Source organism: Lissotriton helveticus, chromosome 10, assembly GCF_964261635.1.
Source record: "Lissotriton helveticus chromosome 10, aLisHel1.1, whole genome shotgun sequence".
Lineage (NCBI taxonomy): Eukaryota > Metazoa > Chordata > Amphibia > Caudata > Salamandridae > Lissotriton > Lissotriton helveticus.
In genome coordinates, this window is record NC_136071.1 from 1,010,671,902 (window position 1) to 1,010,691,500 (window position 19,599).

A 19,599-nucleotide genomic window follows, 5' to 3' on the forward strand; every position below is an offset into this window, starting at 1 on the left:
TAGCCGGGCTGATGAGAGGTGTTACCTCGAAACCGGGCCGGTCCTCGGATGCTTGATTCCGTTCTGGGAAGGACATGGCTTCTGTAGTTCGGACTGGACTGTTCCCATGGGGCACAGGGTCAGCGCTGATTTGCATATCGCCATTGTCTAACCCAGGGTGGTGTGGAGTGGAAAAACGATGGATTTGGGCCCAGATCTTTGGACTGGGGTGAATGTGTGACATTGATCCACATTCTGTCCATCACTGTTGTGTTTGCAATTACCGCTCTAAGTGTACTGGGGATGCTCAGACGTGAGTCCCAGGCACTCCACACCACTGGAGTCAAGCTAGCCGGGCTGATGAGAGGTGTTACCTCGAAACCGGGCCGGTCCTCGGATGCTTGATTCCGTTCTGGGAAGGACATGGCTTCTGTAGTTCGGACTGGACTGTTCCCATGGGGCACAGGGTCAGCGCTGATTTGCATATCGCCATTGTCTAACCCAGGGTGGTGTGGAGTGGAAAAACGATGGATTTGGGCCCAGATCTTTGGACTGGGGTGAATGTGTGACATTGATCCACATTCTGTCCATCACTGTTGTGTTTGCAATTACCGCTCTAAGTGTACTGGGGATGCTCAGACGTGAGTCCCAGGCACTCCACACCACTGGAGTCAAGCTAGCCGGGCTGATGAGAGGTGTTACCTCGAAACCGGGCCGGTCCTCGGATGCTTGATTCCGTTCTGGGAAGGACATGGCTTCTGTAGTTTGGACTGCACTGTTCCCATGGGGCACAGGGTCAGCGCTGATTTGCATATCGCCATTGTCTAACCCGTGGTGGTGTGGAGTGGAAAAACGATGGATTTGGGCCCAGATCTTTGGACTGGGGTGAATGTGTGACATTGATCCACATTCTGTCCATCACTGTTGTGTTTGCAATTACCGCTCTAAGTGTACTGGGGATGCTCAGACGTGAGTCCCAGGCACTCAGCACCACTGGAGTCAAGCTAGCCGGGCTGATGAGAGGTGTTACCTCGAAACCGGGCCGGTCCTCGGATGCTTGATTCCGTTCTGGGAAGGACATGGCTTCTGTAGTTCGGACTGGACTGTTCCCATGGGGCACAGGGGCAGCGCTGATTTGCATATCGCCATTGTCTAACCCAGGGTGGTGTGGAGTGGAAAAACGATGGATTTGGGCCCAGATCTTTGGACTGGGGTGAATGTGTGACATTGATCCACATTCTGTCCATCACTGTTGTGTTTGCAATTACCGCTCTAAGTGTACTGGGGATGCTCAGACGTGAGTCCCAGGCACTCCACACCACTGGAGTCAAGCTAGCCGGGCTGATGAGAGGTGTTATCTCGAAACCGGGCCGGTCCTCGGATGCTTGATTCCGTTCTGGGAAGGACATGGCTTCTGTAGTTCGGACTGGACTGTTCCCATGGGGCACAGGGTCAGCGCTGATTTGCATATCGCCATTGTCTAACCCAGGGTGGTGTGGAGTGGAAAAACGATGGATTTGGGCCCAGATCTTTGGACTGGGGTGAATGTGTGACATTGATCCACATTCTGTCCATCACTGTTGTGTTTGCAATTACCCTCTAAGTGTACTGGGGATGCTCAGACGTGAGTCCCAGGCACTCCACACCACTGGAGTCAAGCTAGCCGGGCTGATGAGAGGTGTTACCTCGAAACCGGGCCGGTCCTCGGATGCTTGATTCCGTTCTGGGAAGGACATGGCTTCTGTTGTTCGGACTGGACTGTTCCCATGGGGCACAGGGTCAGCGCTGATTTGCATATCGCCATTGTCTAACCCAGGGTGGTGTGGAGTGGAAAAACGATGGATTTGGGCCCAGATCTTTGGACTGGGGTGAATGTGTGACATTGATCCACATTCTGTCCATCACTGTTGTGTTTGCAATTACCGCTCTAAGTGTACTGGGGATGCTCAGACGTGAGTCCCAGGCACTCCACACCACTGGAGTAAAGCTAGCCGGGCTGATGAGAGGTGTTACCTCGAAACCGGGCCGGTCCTTGGATGCTTGATTCCGTTCTGGGAAGGACATGGCTTCTGTAGTTCGGACTGGACTGTTCCCATGGGGCACAGGGTCAGCGCTGATTTGCATATCGCCATTGTCTAACCCAGGGTGGTGTGGAGTGGAAAAATGAATGATTTGGGCCCAGATCTTTGGACTGGGGTGAATGTGTGACATTGATCCACATTCTGTCCATCACTGTTGTGTTTGCAATTACCGCTCTAAGTGTACTGGGGATGCTCAGACGTGAGTCCCAGGCACTCCACACCACTGGAGTCAAGCTAGCCGGGCTGATGAGAGGTGTTACCTCAAAACCGGGCCGGTCCTCGGATGCTTGATTCCGTTCTGGGAAGGACATGGCTTCTGGAGTTCGGACTGGACTGTTCCCATGGGGCACAGGGTCAGCGCTGATTTGCATATCGCCATTGTCTAACCCAGGGTGGTGTGGAGTGGAAAAACGATGGATTTGGGCCCAGATCTTTGGACTGGGGTGAATGTGTGACATTGATCCACATTCTGTCCATCACTGTTGTGTTTGCAATTACTGCTCTAAGTGTACTGGGGATGCTCAGACGTGAGTCCCAGGCACTCCACACCACTGGAGTCAAGCTAGCCGGGCTGATGAGAGGTGTTACCTCGAAACCGGGCCGGTCCTCGGATGCTTGATTCCGTTCTGGGAAGGACATGGCTTCTGTAGTTCGGACTGGACTGTTCCCATGGGGCACAGGGTCAGCGCTGATTTGCATATCGCCATTGTCTAACCCAGGGTGGTGTGGAGTGGAAAAACGATGGATTTGGGCCCAGATCTTTGGACTGGGGTGAATGTGTGACATTGATCCACATTCTGTCCATCACTGTTGTGTTTGCAATTACCGCTCTAAGTGTACTGGGGATGCTCAGACGTGAGTCCCAGGCACTCCACACCACTGGAGTCAAGCTAGCCGGGCTGATGAGAGGTGTTACCTCGAAACCGGGCCGGTCCTCGGATGCTTGATTCCGTTCTGGGAAGGACATGGCTTCTGTAGTTCGGACTGGACTGTTCCCATGGGGCACAGGGTCAGTGCTGATTTGCATATCGCCATTGTCTAACCCAGGGTGGTGTGGAGTGGAAAAACGATGGATTTGGGCCCAGATCTTTGGACTGGGGTGAATGTGTGACATTGATCCACATTCTGTCCATCACTGTTGTGTTTGCAATTACCGCTCTAAGTGTACTGGGGATGCTCAGACATGAGTCCCAGGCACTCCACACCACTGGAGTCAAGCTAGCCGGGCTGATGAGAGGTGTTACCTCGAAACCGGGCCGGTCCTCGGATGCTTGATTCCGTTCTGGGAAGGACATGGCTTCTGTAGTTCGGACTGGACTGTTCCCATGGGGCACAGGGTCAGCGCTGATTTGCATATCGCCATTGTCTAACCCAGGGTGGTGTGGAGTGGAAAAACGATGGATTTGGGCCCAGATCTTTGGACTGGGGTGAATGTGTGACATTGATCCACATTCTGTCCATCACTGTTGTGTTTGCAATTATCAGTCTACTGAGGCACAAGATGGCTGCCATCAATTTCTGTTTTGGAGTGTTGACAGACAGTGGCAGCCAATCAGCATGAAGCTCGTGCACAGCAAGGTGCGCGCACGGTGCGCGCACGGTGCGCGCTTATAGATATATATGTGTTTTTGATGTTAATTTTCAAAAAAACCACTGGAGCAATTTTCACCAAATATAGCAAAGGCACATTTGCGTACCAGTCCCTACAATTTTGCAAAGTTTGGCGTAATTCCGTTCTGCGGTTCGGGCTGTAGCCGTGTCAGAACGTCCTATGGAAATTAACATGGGGAAAACACGTTTTGGGACCCCCCTTTTTTCTCAGCCCCCACTTCACGAATCCCCCCGAAACTTTCAGGGAAGGAGCGGAGCGGAGCTGGCCACAATTCTGGAAAATTACACGCAAATTCCTCAACCGGCGCCAGAGTTATTCCCAATAGAATGTTGTGGATTTCCTAAGGTAGCTAGGTCCTAACTATAACTACCTACTGGCGACCGCACCTCCCTAGAATATTATGCCATTGATTGTGTTCTTCCCCTCAAGAGAGGGGGAGATAGAAATGCTAAACTTCAGGCGTTGGAAACCAGATATATAATTGAATTAGACAGCAAGACCCCGCACGGGATGAATGCGAGTGAAGACCTATATACTTGCCTTTAGTTCTATATATTCATATCATATCTGGACTAATTGAAGGTCACCTATTACATTATGTAGTAATTCTGGAGTACTGTTCTGTTTTCTGGTTCTCTATGTGTAACATCGGCTGTGGTGAGGTCTCCCAGTGTGGATTTTCTTTTTGGTGCTCATTGGCCAAGCAGTGGTAATATTAGGTCTTATAAAATCTGAGACCTCCTTCTGACTCTTTTACAACTCACTAACAAAATATTCCTTTTTCTGTGAATCTCTTTTTTTAAAAGGGAATCCTGAATTAAGTAACATTATTATGCACTATAATATTTTTTGCACATATAAGGGTTAAAGCTTTTAACGAGGGGAAATATTAAGAGGAAATAAATGTATATTAATCAGATTTATGATAATTTGAATACAATTATGTTTTGGCAAAAGATAAATAAGTCATTTGGAAGGCATAGGGGTTGATTTTTGTTCTGTAATTGATAGGACAATGGATGTGATTTACATAACGAATTACATGTCATGTCTGGTCAACTGATTGCATATGCATGTTCCAAACAGACAAACTGGAGTCTTTTTTTAGTGGGATTAGGTTCTCATTTGTAGGCACAGGCACTTTGTCTTGCATTGTATATAGTATGTATATAGAACAAAATGAATTGAATTGAATGAAATTTTGTCTTATTTTTGATATACATATATATTTTTGATAACATTGTTGTATATATATGGGCATATTCATTTGTGTACATTATCACGTTTTATATGAGAATTATATATTTAAGATTGCGGAATTTGCACAATGTGTGTGTTGCACAGAACATCATTAACTTGCTACAATAGTCATATGGCACTTTGCCAGAAATCAAGCCTTCATTGACTTATATTGCATTGCATTTCGAAATGAATCACTAGGGGTTAAAAGATTGAGGTTGGTTTGCTTTAGCCCCTCCCACCCCTTCCCTGAAATGTACAAGTACCCTCGTTTGTGTCTTTGCAACTGTATCATGTGATCAAGCCTCGTGTCGGAGGCGAAACGCGTCATGCGGTCTTGCTGGGTTTTATTTAAAATAAAACACTAAATTTGCACCAGAAAACTTGGGTCTGTCTTGTTCGCTTTTCCTTGCGAGCTGTCTGGATGGAAACGGACAGGGATGTGGCGGCGGTCACATCAGGCGGAGTACAAGAAATAGGTAATATATATATGTATATATATACACACACACACACACACACATATATATATATAAATGTGACCAAGCTCCTTCGTGGAGCGAAACGCGTCATGGATTAACATTAGTCTTTGTATTATTTGTGAATAAATTTTCACTCTGCTCTTCATTGACAAATTGCTTATCGTGTCCTGATTGCTGCGAGTATGTGGAGGCGATTCTGAGGTCTACACCTGATCTCCCTCGCCGTTTACTGGCAACCAGGAACATTGCATAATATATATATATATCTATGCAACCAGTCCTGTCTTCAGCGAAATTACAGGTGTAGACTCTGTGAGTATGAAGCAGGAAAGAAATGTATTTACAAGGGAACAGCACTACGCATTTCGACGGCAAGCCTCCTTTGTCACAACGACGGGCATCACAATGATCAGCTATTAAATGCAGAGTCACTAGAGCGGTTCTCACAGCAATAGTACAAGTCATAGACATAAACGTGTCAATCAGATTTCAGTTGCCTTTAACATGAAATAAATGAAAATTTACCATACACATTAAATTAGAGCACAGGTAAATGTGTAGAAAAGAAAGTGCAAACAAAAATAGTGAAAAAATATTTGTGCCAAAACAACTGATCTGGAAAGCAGACTATGAATATGTCTAATCTCTCTTTTTTCTTTTTGCAAAAAATACATCAACAATTTGCACAAAACAAAATCAATATATTCTGTAGAATGCAATATCAGCTTGCCTGTAGTGATACGTAAAATACATATATACGCTAGTTGCTAGTGGGGAGAAAAAAACAGATCATAATCAATATACCAATGATATTCTTGCCACATGATACAAAAAAGTGATAATTCATAGATTATGCAACACCTCAATCAATGAGTTTAATGAAGAGATATATCATGTTGACGCCTATGCGAGTAAAGCCCCAGTGGGCAATTGTATTCAGATCCTTCCATAAAGATATAGGACCAAGATGCCAGGTGGGCGAGAGAGAGAGTATAGAATAATAGTTGGAAAACACGTACTGTTGGAAAAATAATAGTGCCTACAGACCCAAGTGGGTCAGTTTAGAACAACACAGTAGCATCATAGTAGCAGAGCATTCAAGAATTACAAAAACAGAAAGAGAAAGAAGAGAGAGAAGAAAATAAGGGTTATTAATTCAAAACAACTCAGGAATAAGAAAGAAATGAAAAGATGAGCCTGAAGTGAAAACGTAGAGCTGGGCTGGGAGCAGGACAAGCAGATTGGACTAAAGATGTATGGAAAGCGCTTCATCAGCATTCATACCATGGGGGATTTTAGTGTTGAAGAGGATAATGTATTTGGATTCAAGTCTTCGGAGTGCTAGTTGCCTGTTCCCCCTCTTGGATTCTTAGGAACAGTGTCTATCACAAAATAGGAAAGATCACTAGCATTCCCTCCATGGTGTTGGTTAATATGTCTGGCTACTGGGTAGTTGGGGTCATCATTGCTGATGGCCCTCAGATGTTGCAATATACGGACATGTACGGGGTGGAAGGTGCTACCCACATAGCGTTTCTTGCAGGCGCATTGCAGCATATAAACTGCAAAATCACTCCTGCACGTAAATGTCCCCCTTATAACAAAGGGAGAATGTCTCAGAGGAGTTCTGATTTCTTTAGTGTTAGTACCATGAGGACAGGCTTTACATTTGGTGCATTTTATAAAGCCTTTGTTTGTTTTAAGCCAATCTGTGCCTTTGCTGATACTGGGAGCATTACGCACAAGTTCTTGGTGCATAGATTTTGCTCGCCTAAAGGAAATAGGAGGTACTCTAGGTACTTTTTGTCCGAGAACAGGGTCCCTGCTCACAATCTGCCAGTGTTTATAAAGCATTTTACGCAACGTGCCATGATAGGTGTTGAAACCTGTTATAAGTCTTGGAGTCCCTGACTCACAAGTTTTCTTTTTTCCTTTTCTGCCTGTCAGATCGCTCCTTTCTGATTTGTGGAACAATAATTCCTCCCTTGTGGTATTTTTAGCTTTGCCGTTTGCTTTATCTAGAGGACTAGCACTATAGCCTCGGGATTTAAGCCGTTCAAAAAGATTATTAGTGGCATTGGTCAAACTATTAACCATACTGCAGTTGCCCTTCATTGGAAGGCCTTCTGCGTAAGGAATACTTTCCTTCAGTTTGGTGGGATGAAAACAACTGAAATGCAAAATTGAGTTGCCTGATGTGGGTTTTCTGTAGGTTCTTGATTGTATTTTACTGTCTTAAATAAAGACCTCTAGATCTAGGAAATGTATGCTGGAGGTGCTGGTATTACAGGTGAAGGTTAGGTTCAAACAGTTTCATTTATATCTTTGGCAGAGGTTACAGCTGATTCTTCAGTACCCTGCCACAAAATAAATAGCTCATATATGTATCTAGCATAGATGACCATATTTTCTGTCAAAACCTCATTGTAAGTATTTATGAGTACCTGCTCCTCCCACTAGCCCATATGCAGATTCGCATAGCTGGGGGCAACGCAGGTACCCATGGCTGTACCGCGAAGTTGTTTATAAAACAGCTTATCCAAAACAAAAATGTTATTTTCTAAACACCATTCAGACATTTCAAGCAGCATAGCAGTATGTTTATACAAGTCAATAGGTCTCTTGCCCAAATAGTGTTTCAAAGCATTGAGTCCATCTTTGTGCCTGATGCTTGTGTACAGCTTGTTAACATCTAACGTCATCAGCACATAGTTATCTTTCCATTGTATGTCATAGATCTTGGTGAGAAAATCTCCAGTGTCTTTAATGAAAGACGGAAGTTCACGAAAGTACTGTTTGAAAAAAAAATCTATGAATTTTGATGTATTTTCAAATAGACCCCCAATAGCTGCTATTATAGGTCTTACAGGGGGGTCTATCGCATTGTTATGAATTTTTGGTATAAGGTATGAATGGGGTGTCACAGGGTAATCAGTCTTCAGAAATTCAAATTCCTGCTTGGAGATTAGACCTTTGCATCTCCATTCGTATAGAGCCTTATGGAATTCTTCCTTCACTATGCAGATGGTGGTGGGACTTAATCTGCAGTAGCACTTTGTATCTTGCAGCTGTTTGAGTGCTTCAGTAGTATATTGATCAAGGGGCCAGAGCACCACATTACCGCCTTTATCAGACCATCTCACGACAATATCTTGGAGTTTTTTTGATTTTTTGCATGAGATTGTCATATTTTGTTCTTTGATTGTGGTTGGTTTGGGTGAAATCATTGCTGGATTTGATCGCTAGTTCTTTCAGATCTTTAACCATGTTTTCTGCAAAGATATTGAGGCTATCTCTGGGCATGTTGGGCAGGAACACAGATTTGGGTCTGTAGGGTGTGTGATTACAAAGTGGAAAAAGTCTACATGTGTTTGAACATAATCATAGTTCGTAGGCGCACACCATGTGAGGCCTAAAGACAGAGTCTCTTCTTCTTCGTTTGTTAAAGCCATATTAGATAGGTTTATTACTGTGTTGTCCATGACTTCGCTTAATACTGTCTGCTTCTCGTGCGTCTGTTGATTTGTTTTGTGGACTTGTTTCCCATCATCTGTCTTTGCGCCACCTGTTTTTTGTCCTCGCCCTTTGTTTGGTTGCACTTGCCGAGGGGGACGAGGTCGTAGATACATGGCGCGCTCTAAACGTAAAGAATCAAGTTTCTGAATTACCGAAGGTGTGGTGCCTGGTGTTATTTCATCTGCGTCAGATTCTACTCCGGAGCTAAACTCTGACCCGCTCAGTTCTGCCAGTCTTTTTTGTGTTTCAGCTGCAGAAGACAGTTGTTGTCTTCGAATATTTTCAAACTCAAACTTTTTGGAGAATGTGTAGATTCTGCCGCTTAAGTAATCCCGTTTGTCTCTCTGCAATTTTATGGCTTTGCGTTATTTTATTGATTGTTCATGTTTCACTAGACGTTTCTGCATTTCGGTTTGTGCCTTGGATAATTCTTCTGTGTCCGTGAACTTTTCCAGTTCTTTATGAAGGGCCTCGATTTTGAGCAGGGCTGCTTCCCAATCAGTAATGGCATATTTTATGAGAGCATTTGCAGCATACGCCTAGATGATTCGGCTCTATTATCGGCCCATTCTTTTAACATATTCGGATCCGGATTCTTGTATGTGGGGGCTACTAGAATCCGCAATCCTCTAGGAATACGTCCCACATCAAGGTATCTTTGAAGTGAATTAAACTTCCACCACTTCAATACTTCCAATTTACACAGTTTCTCCAGTTCGTACATGATCTTTTTAATGTCATTAGGTTTGGCTGGAACTCAGTGCCTTGTGAAGTTGATGCTGATGCGCTTTCTGTTTCATCACAGAAATTCCCAAAGCTGCCTCTTCGCGCTCCCGAACCCAGTCTTCAGCCATCCTTGTGTAAAGGGTCTCAGTCCTAGCTCCTCACTGCCCATATTAGATTACCGGGACTACCTCTCCCATCAGCCACTTGGATGTCTCGCGCACACCCTGCTCACTCACAATTGAGTTCCTACCTGACGTTCCACCTGCCCTCAGGCTGTCAGGAAAATCTGCAGGGATCCTCAGATGCGGGTCACAAGGTCGGCCGAGACCGATGCCTGCTGTTGGAGGCTCCGCGTTATCTGTGTGATTCCAAGCCACAAAGTTCCAGGTATTCGGTGCTCCAGACCGAGGAGGATCTACGTAGAGATTCCGGGAAATCTTCAATATGCAACCAGTCCTGTCTTCAGCGAAATGACAGGCGTAGACTCCGTGAGTATGAAGCAGGAAAGAAATGTATTCACAAGGGAACAGTCACGACGCGTTTCGACGGCCATTAAATGCTGAGTCACTAGAGTGGTTGTCACAGCAACCATACAAGTCATAGACATAAACGTGTAAATGAGATTTCAGTTGTGTTTAAAACTAAATAAATGAAAAAGTACCATAGACATTAAATTAGAGCACAGTGAAATGTGTAGAAAAGAAAGTGCAAACAGAAATAGTGAAAAAATATTCATGCCAAAAAAACTGATCTGGAAAGCAGACTATGAATATGTCTGATCTCTCTTTTTTCTTTTTGTAAAAAATACATCAACAATTCTGCACAAAGCAAAATCAATATATTCAGTAGAATGCAATATCGGCTTGCCTATAGTGATACGTAAAATACATAGATACACTAGATGCTAGTGGGGAGAAAAAAACAGATCATAATCAATATACCAATGATATTCTCGCCACATGATACAAAAAAGTGATAATGCATGGATTATGCAACACCTCAATCAATGAGTTTAATTAAGAGATATACCATGTTGACACCATTGCGAGTAAAGCCCCAGTGGGCAATATATATATATATATATATATTCTCAAAAAATAACAAAGGTTACAGAGATGTCATTGTTAAGATCAGATTTTACACACACAAAAACATAAAAATTCACCAGTTATAGTTATCTCAAGTAACTATAACTCGTGCCCTAAGCTAACTATATCTCAAGCCCGGTCATGCACAGTATTCTCATCAATAATTTCACTGCAAATGTTGCAATGATATTTTCAATAATGTCATGGAAGATGTCATGAGTAATGTAATAGGTGGGGTAATTAGCAGTGCATGGTGTGAGCGAGAGTTGTTGTTACCTTAGGGCACGAGTTATAACTACTTGAGATAACTATAACTGCTTTATTTCTATGGTTCTGTGTGTGGAACATGTGAACCTAACTATACCGTCCCTGTAACCTTTGCTTATTTAGTGAATTTTTAAGGTTTTTCAATTCTGTTTTCAAACAATAACGTCCCAGTAAGCTTTCTTTTTTTCAATGAATTACTACAGTTTTTTAATGCTATTTCCTAACTATAACATTCCTGTAAATGTAGGTTTTTTCAGTGACTTGCCAGGGTGTATTCTAACATTTATTAACGTATGTTAATCCAACTGCCACTGCGCACGGCCTTCAGCAGGGCAGGAAGGAGGTCACACCTCGCTCCTATGACCTTCAACCATGTGCAGTGGGGGTTGGCATGCAGCAGAAGGGAGCTGGCTACAAGGCCTGGCCTGCGGTCAGTCCCTGTAGCCAACCACTCCCAAAGGCAGCCCAATTGCGGCCCCCCTCCTTGGGCCTCTTTAGGCCCCAAGGACCACATCCCCCAGAGCTCGGTACATTTTCTAGTGGGAAGGAGAGCACAGGGACCCCTCCCGAAGTCACTTTTGTCCCCGGGACTCCATCTCCCAGGTTCCACCATTATATGAGGAGGGGGCATGCAGAACCCCTCCAAGAATCATTTCGGCACCAGAAACACCATCTCCTGGGTCCGGCCATATTATAAAGTGGGAAAGGGGCATGCAAGGGACACCATCTTCCAGGCCCAGACACATTTTGTGGGGAGGAGGCATGTATCCCCTTCCCTGGGACAATTTTGGCTTGGGGACCCATCCCTTGGGGCCCAGCTAATTTTTGTAGGGGAGGTGCGCGAGGTCCCCCTACCTGGGCCGTCTTTGACCCAAGGGACCCTTTGCCCCAGGGCCTCGCCTTATTAAAATGTGGGAGGGGCACAAGCCCCCCTCCTGGTCCAATTTTAGCCCTAGGGACGCCAACCCCCGGGGTCCAGCCAACGTTAATATAGGAGACGGTGGCAGAGAGCCTCCCTCCCTGTGACAATTTCTGCCATGAGGACGCCATGCTCCAGGGCCTGGCTAATTAATAAGGGTGTGGAAGGCCTTATTAAAATATGGGAGGGGTGCAGATATCGGCCCGGGGACCCCACCCCCTGGGCCATGGCCAAAGTTAATAAGGGGGTCGGGTCACACAGCCTGACTCCCTGAGAAGATTTAACCCCTAGGAATCTCGTCCCCTGGCGCCCAGCCAACAAAGCGTGGATGCCCTGGTGCCCACCCATGACAACCACCATAATCCTTGTTGGGGGCCACAGGGGAAACCCTAATGCATTCATGGACAGAGCCTGCTCCCAGCACCATAGGGTGTCAGCGTTGCTACTCCACCCTACCCCCCCCCGCAGGGAGCAAGCTCTCGCCAGCTGAGAGCAGACTTCATGTTTGCTCTCACTTGGCAGAAGCTTTGAAATGGCTCCTGCCAAGCAAGAACAAATAGAGGTATCCCTGCCTGCACCAGTGCGGAGAGGTTAACCGCTGAGTCCTGTGGGTGGGCACCTGGGGACATAGCAGGAGCTGGCCCTGGGAGAGGGGGACCCAGGGTCATTAATGGCTCTTGGAGGGGGGGCCGCAAACCCGCTTCCCCTTTGCTGTTACATAAAAGCCCAAGGGGAAGGGGTCCCCAGGGCTGAAATCAGCCCGGCGAGCGGGTTGCATGCTCCTTCCTCCTTGTAAAGTTCAGCTGGGCTCTGGGGATGGGGTTTTCAGCACCAAAATCAGCCTGGTGAGGGGGTGCCTTGGGTGCCCCCCATATTAATACATCAAATTCCCTAAAGGACCTGGCACACCTGAAAGGGGGAAAAAACCAAGCACGGGAAACCACGCTTGTTTTTTTGTTTTTTTTTTACATTTTACCACAGATCCTCTGCAAATTTGCAGCAAACATTTTACAAAAATAAAAAATGTTGGTCTCCACCACAGGCTTAAGGGATCAGGGTATTCCTACTCTGCCCCCTTGTGTGTGTTTTTTTCTTGTGCTTTTCTTGGGACTTGGGCCAAGTACCACATCCCGAGACCCAGATGACTGCCCCCCCCCCTCAGCAACAGGGATATTCTACATCAGAGGGTGCTTCTGTGAGCTGTTTACACTGTATTTACTGGGGCCTGTCCACTTCCTTTTTTGGCCAGCAGGGGGAGTAAAGTTTCATTCAAACAATATTGTTAGATTTCGAGTTAGTGAAGCCTTTTCCTGCAGAATTCCAAAGTGTGGATTGAGCCTGTCTGTCTCCTAGGAGATTCTGAACAGGAGAAGCAACTTCCAACTCCCTGGCCAGCAAACCTTGTCTGAGGTCGCTGGGAACTTATATGGTCTGCTAGTTGTTGGCACATGTGTACACTGATTGGTGGTTGTATCTGGTGTTTCGATTGGGTTAGGATTAATGTCCTCATTGGTTGGGTATTTGAGGGTTCTGATTGGTTTCTGGGTCTGTGATTCAATCGTTGTAGGGTTGGGACTAGGTCTGGGGTTAGGATTTCTATTGGAAGAAGGGACTAGAGCTACCTGTACCATTGGCTGCTTGGACTTGGTTTGGGACTACTGGTAGGGCTAAGGCCTTTATTGGATATAGAGATCAGGGTTTTTGAACTGATTGGGTGCTTGGACTAGGGCTAAGATTGGCAGTAAGGTCCTGGTCTCCTATTGGTTCTAGATGTTAGGGCTAGTGTTGTGATTGGATAGTGTTAGGGCTAGGGTTCCCATTGGCTGAAGGGCTCACCTGATTACTAGGGCTACACGAGGCCAGGGTTAGTGCGTCTCAGCCCGGGCATTGAGGCTAAGGGCGGAGAGGACAAGGGTAGTTGCCTGTTTGAGCCTGTTCGGGACTAGGGCCAGAAATGCTGCCCTTTTTCTCATTTCTCTTCCTACTGCTAAGACCTAAAAAAAAATAAAACAAACTTTCCCTCTTTTATCCCTCCACTATCCTTTTCAATCAAAATTAACAGACTAACATGTTCACTTCTCAAATTCCATATTCAACTGTACTAATATACTGCCCAAATAACTGAATAACATATCTACTACTCAAATGACTTCATATTTATACTATACTAATTTTAAACACAAATCCTTTATGGGTTCTGGAGTGGCGTGCTACTCGCCAGAAAAGCGCTTCAACACCCATCAGGGGTAACAAGTGCTATATGAATGCTAATCTTTCTTCCCCTTTTATCCCTCCGCTATCCTTCTCACTCCAAGTAACAGACTAATGTCCACCACTGAAATTACCTCATATTTCACCATATTAATTCACCACTAATCCTTTATAGGTTTCCGGAATAGCGTGCGTCAATAAGCGATAAATAAATACAAACCTTTGTCCTCCTCTATCCTTCTGCTATCATTTCATATCCAAATAACTGACTAACCTATCCACCACATAAAATGCACTTGCATGTTTCACTATACTAATTCAACACTAATCCTATATGGGTCCCAGAGTAGCATGCTACCCGCCGAAAAAGCGCACCGACGCCTCGTCAGGGGTAGTAAGCGCTATATAAATGCATTTACAATACAATACAATAATGACATCTGTCAGATCCACAGACCCTCCACGTCCCTAGATATACATAAATCTTTTTTTTAAATAACTCCAAAATGACTGAATGTATTTAAACCAGAAGAGCTTTCTGCCAAATTTGGTGTCATTCTGTTCAGCAATTCAGGCTGTAGTCGTGTCTGAAATCCCTATGGGAAATTGCATGGGAAAAATACGTTTTGGGACCCCTCCTTTTTCCTCGACCCACACTTGACAATTCATCCCGAAACTTTTCAGGCAGCAGCTGAACTGAATGGCACACTAGTTTAGAAGATTTCATGAAGATTCGTCAATTGGCACCAAAATTATTAGCAAAACAAAAAACGATTTTCCTATGGAAACTAGATCCTAACTATAACTACCTTCTGGCGAATCTGAACGGCAGTAGGAAGATTGTTGAACTTAGGAAGGGTTTCATTTTCTATTCTCACCAATGCAAGCAAAAATGGACAGGGAAAGTGTTGGAGGGGTTAGATTTACTATTCCCACTCCAATCTGAGCAACAGTAGCGAAAGTGTTGGACTTTGGAGGGGTTACATTTACTATTCCCACTCCACTGTCAACAACATTAGAAGAATGGCTGAACTTTTGGCGGGGTTTCATTTACTATTCCCACTCTGTCAACAACAGTAGAAATATGGCTGAACTTTTGGAAGGGTTTCATTTACTATTCCCACTCTAACGTAAGCAAAAATTGGGGACGTGTTGGACTTTGGAGGGATTATATTTACTATTACCACTGCAACACAAGCAAAAGCAGAGAAAGTGGTGAACTCTAGAGGGGTTAGCCTAAGCAAAAGTAGGGAAAGAGTTGGAGTTTGGAGGGGTTACATTTACTATTCCTACTACAATGTAATCAAAATAAGTGAAATGGTTAGCCTTCAGAGGAGTTAACTGTACTATTTCCTCTTCAATCTAAGCTACTGTAGGGATAGTGTTGGGCTGTGGAGGGACCAGATTTACTATCCCCACTCACATAGAAGCAACAGCAGGGAAACTGTTGGATTTTGAAGGGGCTAGATTTACTAATCCCACTCTGACATGAACAAAACCGGGAAAAATGTTGTACTTTGATGGGTTAGATGTACCATTCTAATCCCTAAACTTTTTTAAAACACACTTAAATACATAACAATTATAGATAAATGAAATGAAATGTAATGTAAAAAACAAATTTCATATTACAAAATTAATTGAAAAAAGTTTAAAATGAACCATTAGTTAGATTAAATTAATTATTACATAAAACAAAGAAAATTAAAACAATACATATAAAGCTCTTTTTCAAAATTGTATTAATAAATACAGAGATCAATGAATTAAGAATTAATCAAAAACAAATAAAAAATGTACGTAACGAATATTCAACAAAATAGTTTACATAATTTCCAATTAACAGTTAAATTAACAAAAAATATGAAAAATGCAAAACAATAATTAAAATTTCCCATAACCCCCACCCAAAAATACAAACTACACTAAAGTAATTAAAATAACAATTAATAAAATACATGATTTACATAATTATTTACCAATTGATTATTTAACATTAAAAAAAATCCCAATAGGCAAACATTCATTTATATTTTATGTATCTTTCCACCCTAACTCCCTACAAACCCCGGATCAAGCTACTAAGTCAAAAATTACCAATTGAAAAACATAATACCTAAAAATAATAAAATAACTTTTATATATTAAAATAATTCAAAGCATTACATGATGCAACTAGATTAAAGTAAATTATGTTAAACACAACTATATTTAAAATAAATGATATTATATATCTAAAAACGCTAATCTTACGTTCTGTATTCAATACCATGATATTTTGGAGTTGATGATTTTTCTGATAACATTTTCTTGTATCACAATGCTTTTCCATCCATATTGTGGTAATCCACTTTTGCATCCAGTTTTTAAACATATTAGGAGAACAAAACAAAGTGGCACAAATTAGCTTCAGCAAATAATGCTTTATGCATAATAGAGTTTGAAAAAGGTAGTAAAACATCAACTTTGCACACTTTAGTACTGGAAAAAAGAGCACCCAATCGTAGAGTTTATGTAATCCAGCTCCTCATTTCACTAGCATCAGTAACATTACATATTCAGTTTCCAGTAGGAGTCAGATCCCCTGCTCTGGGTTCTCATATTTTTCTCTCTAAAAGACTGTTGTATGAAGCTTGGGCCTGCAGTAGTTCAATAACACCATTTATAGAGTCAGAGGAGGGGACCCAAAAAACATGGTCTACAGAGGTCTCAAGATTCCCTGCTCCATTCATGAGTGGCTTGTTCAGTCCAGGATTTTTCTTTACAAGATTTGGAATGCAAAGAAAAAACCCTGGCATGGATAAGCTACTCGCAGATGGAGCTGCGTAACCAGGTAACACTAGTGTCTCTGCCTTCCAAGGGCAGTGTCCATGTAGCCATAAATTCAGCCATACCTTGAACCTCGACTCTCCTTTTTTCCAGGGTTCAGTTCATACAATAAAGGTTTCTGTGGGACTAAAGGGTTAAAGCGAATATCAAAGCATTGAGTGAAACACGCTGACAGTCCAGGCATCTCTTTTATCCACAACGGAGAGAGCAAGTACAGCTAGCTGAGGAAGTGAATGTGATACCTTTGTAGGTTAACATATCGATCATAATATAGTGACACACAACTATGCTTTAAAGCATACCCTGCTCTCTTTCCAACATTTATTTTTACTTTTTGCCCCACATACTCTATATGCGAAACCTGCCTTATCCTCAAACAGATTATTCAGATGACGTCAAGTCAATAAAAAACTTTATTTTGGCCATAGGCCATAAAAGTTACACAGTAAAAACAAAAGTTAAAATACAATTCAATGTCTTTGTGGCGACACAGTACATCGCTTTTAGTAGTCTTCATTATTCACCTTCCAGGACGTAAGAGATCTTACAATGACAGTAGTTGATAACTTAACTAATCAGAATCCAGTATCTGAAGGATTGAAATATCTGGGCAACTATTAGCTGCCTCGACTAATCAATTTTTAGCATTCTGTGGTCACTAGGAAGTGTCAGTCAAGGCTGTTCCTATTGCATGAAGACTACAGATGGATAAAGATACTGGCTTAAAATTGCAAGGATTTTGGAATAGTTACAAGGGACATGACTCAGATACAAGAAGTTACAGCAATAACAATTTGCAAGTAACACCTTTTCAAAAACCCACTTCCCTGCCCAGTAGAAACAGATTTCTTCAAGATTCTGGCATTTTAGGGTAGGAAAAGCAATATTATTTAAGAGCATTGTGTTGAGGCTTTGACTGTGAAGTTTCAGAGTCTCACAGTGCTGCTGAATAAAGGAAAGGCATGGTGCTTCGAAAAGAAGTAAGGAAAATGGGGCATGCCCAGTAAATAACAGGAAACTGAGTAGGCTTAAGTATTAACAGGAACAGTGGTTCCTTCAGAAAAATTGATCTAAAAAGTAAGTTTATACAGAGGTGCTCCAAGTGAACAAATAACGCAGTACAAGTGACCAGTGAAAGGAATAAAACTGAAGTGTTTTTGGTTTTAAAGTAAAAACTAACCAGGAGCAAAGAGAATAATTTGCTACATAGTGTGCCACTTAAGACCCAAAGCCTTTTGAGACCCTTAACACATAAGATTATCAACGTTTCAACCCCTTTGAGACAATGATTTGCAACAGGGTCTTCCTCAGGACCAGAAACGGTAACACTCTATTAGTAGCTCAGAGTCAAGTACATTCATGATAATGCTATTGCCAATACTGACTAGAAGAAAAAAAATCTTCTACCATCCTAAATTTAAGAGACTGGGCATTGTTTTTTCCCATGTCAAACCTGAATAGAGCACAAGAAAGAAGTATCAGTGTTATCAGTATCAGTGCTAGAACACATGGCAGACACATAATACCTGCACCTGGTAGCTCTGTCAATCAATATCATGGAACACCGACATAGCCATAGTAAAAAAACACAACAATATAGAAACACCGCAATGTGATAAAGAGTCTTGTAATTCCAACAATTATTTAAAGTGAGCCTTAGTACATTTGCAGATTGCTAACTTTAAGAAATGACAAAAAGACCACTTTGATAGCTTTATATTGCTCACTCTCTCACTCTCTTCTCTCTCTCCATAGAACAGAAAGAACCAATAACAATGAGTAACTAAATTAACTCTTAGTGCTTGATAGCCATTGAAAGATTTTTTTAAAGAATTCTAGCTCAAATAAATCTTCTCACCTAAAACATGTCCAATGGGAATGAACCTCCCCTAAAAGCAACACTCCCATATATGTGATAAAATAACCAGATGCTTGGCACTTGATCTAGGGTCAATAAGCAGGTAAATGGGATATTTGGTCTTATGCAAAAGTCAAACTGAAATATGCAAACATTTCATTGTTGGGCCACATAAAACAACATTGACAAATATTTTGCAATACTGTGCAGGAAATCTTTATGTAATCCACAGTAATACTCTGGATTGGCATGTGAAGATTTACAATAATTCGATATTAGCATGAATGATAAGTGTAATTTTACTAAATTCTAGTCTGTTATACAAATAAGGAACGTCTTACAAAGGAAGACTTTAATACTGGTGCTGCTACTACATATTACCGACAGACATGAACTCAATTGAAGTACTGGTTCTGTAATCTCAAGGATCTCAGGTATGGCAACAGAATAAATAAATCCACTCTTCGGACAAGCAAGCTTAGTAAAAAATAATTCTGATGCTACGTATAATTATTTTCGTATTAACTTCATGCGGATGTTTCAATCTGGGTCAATTGTGTTGCACAAGGCCGCCTCAGGACCATAGGATAATGTATGCCTCCATTATTTTTTACATTACCCATTAATTAAAAAACTAGGACTATGCATGAAATGCAGGTAATCCCAGGTCACTTTCACCAGGAGTGAAACCTCAGCTGAGAGACACAGTGCTTGTCCTCTCTCTACCTTTCAGCAGTCATGCACCTCTATCCCTATCGTGGATAGGGCGGGGTGACGGTTATTTGATAAAAA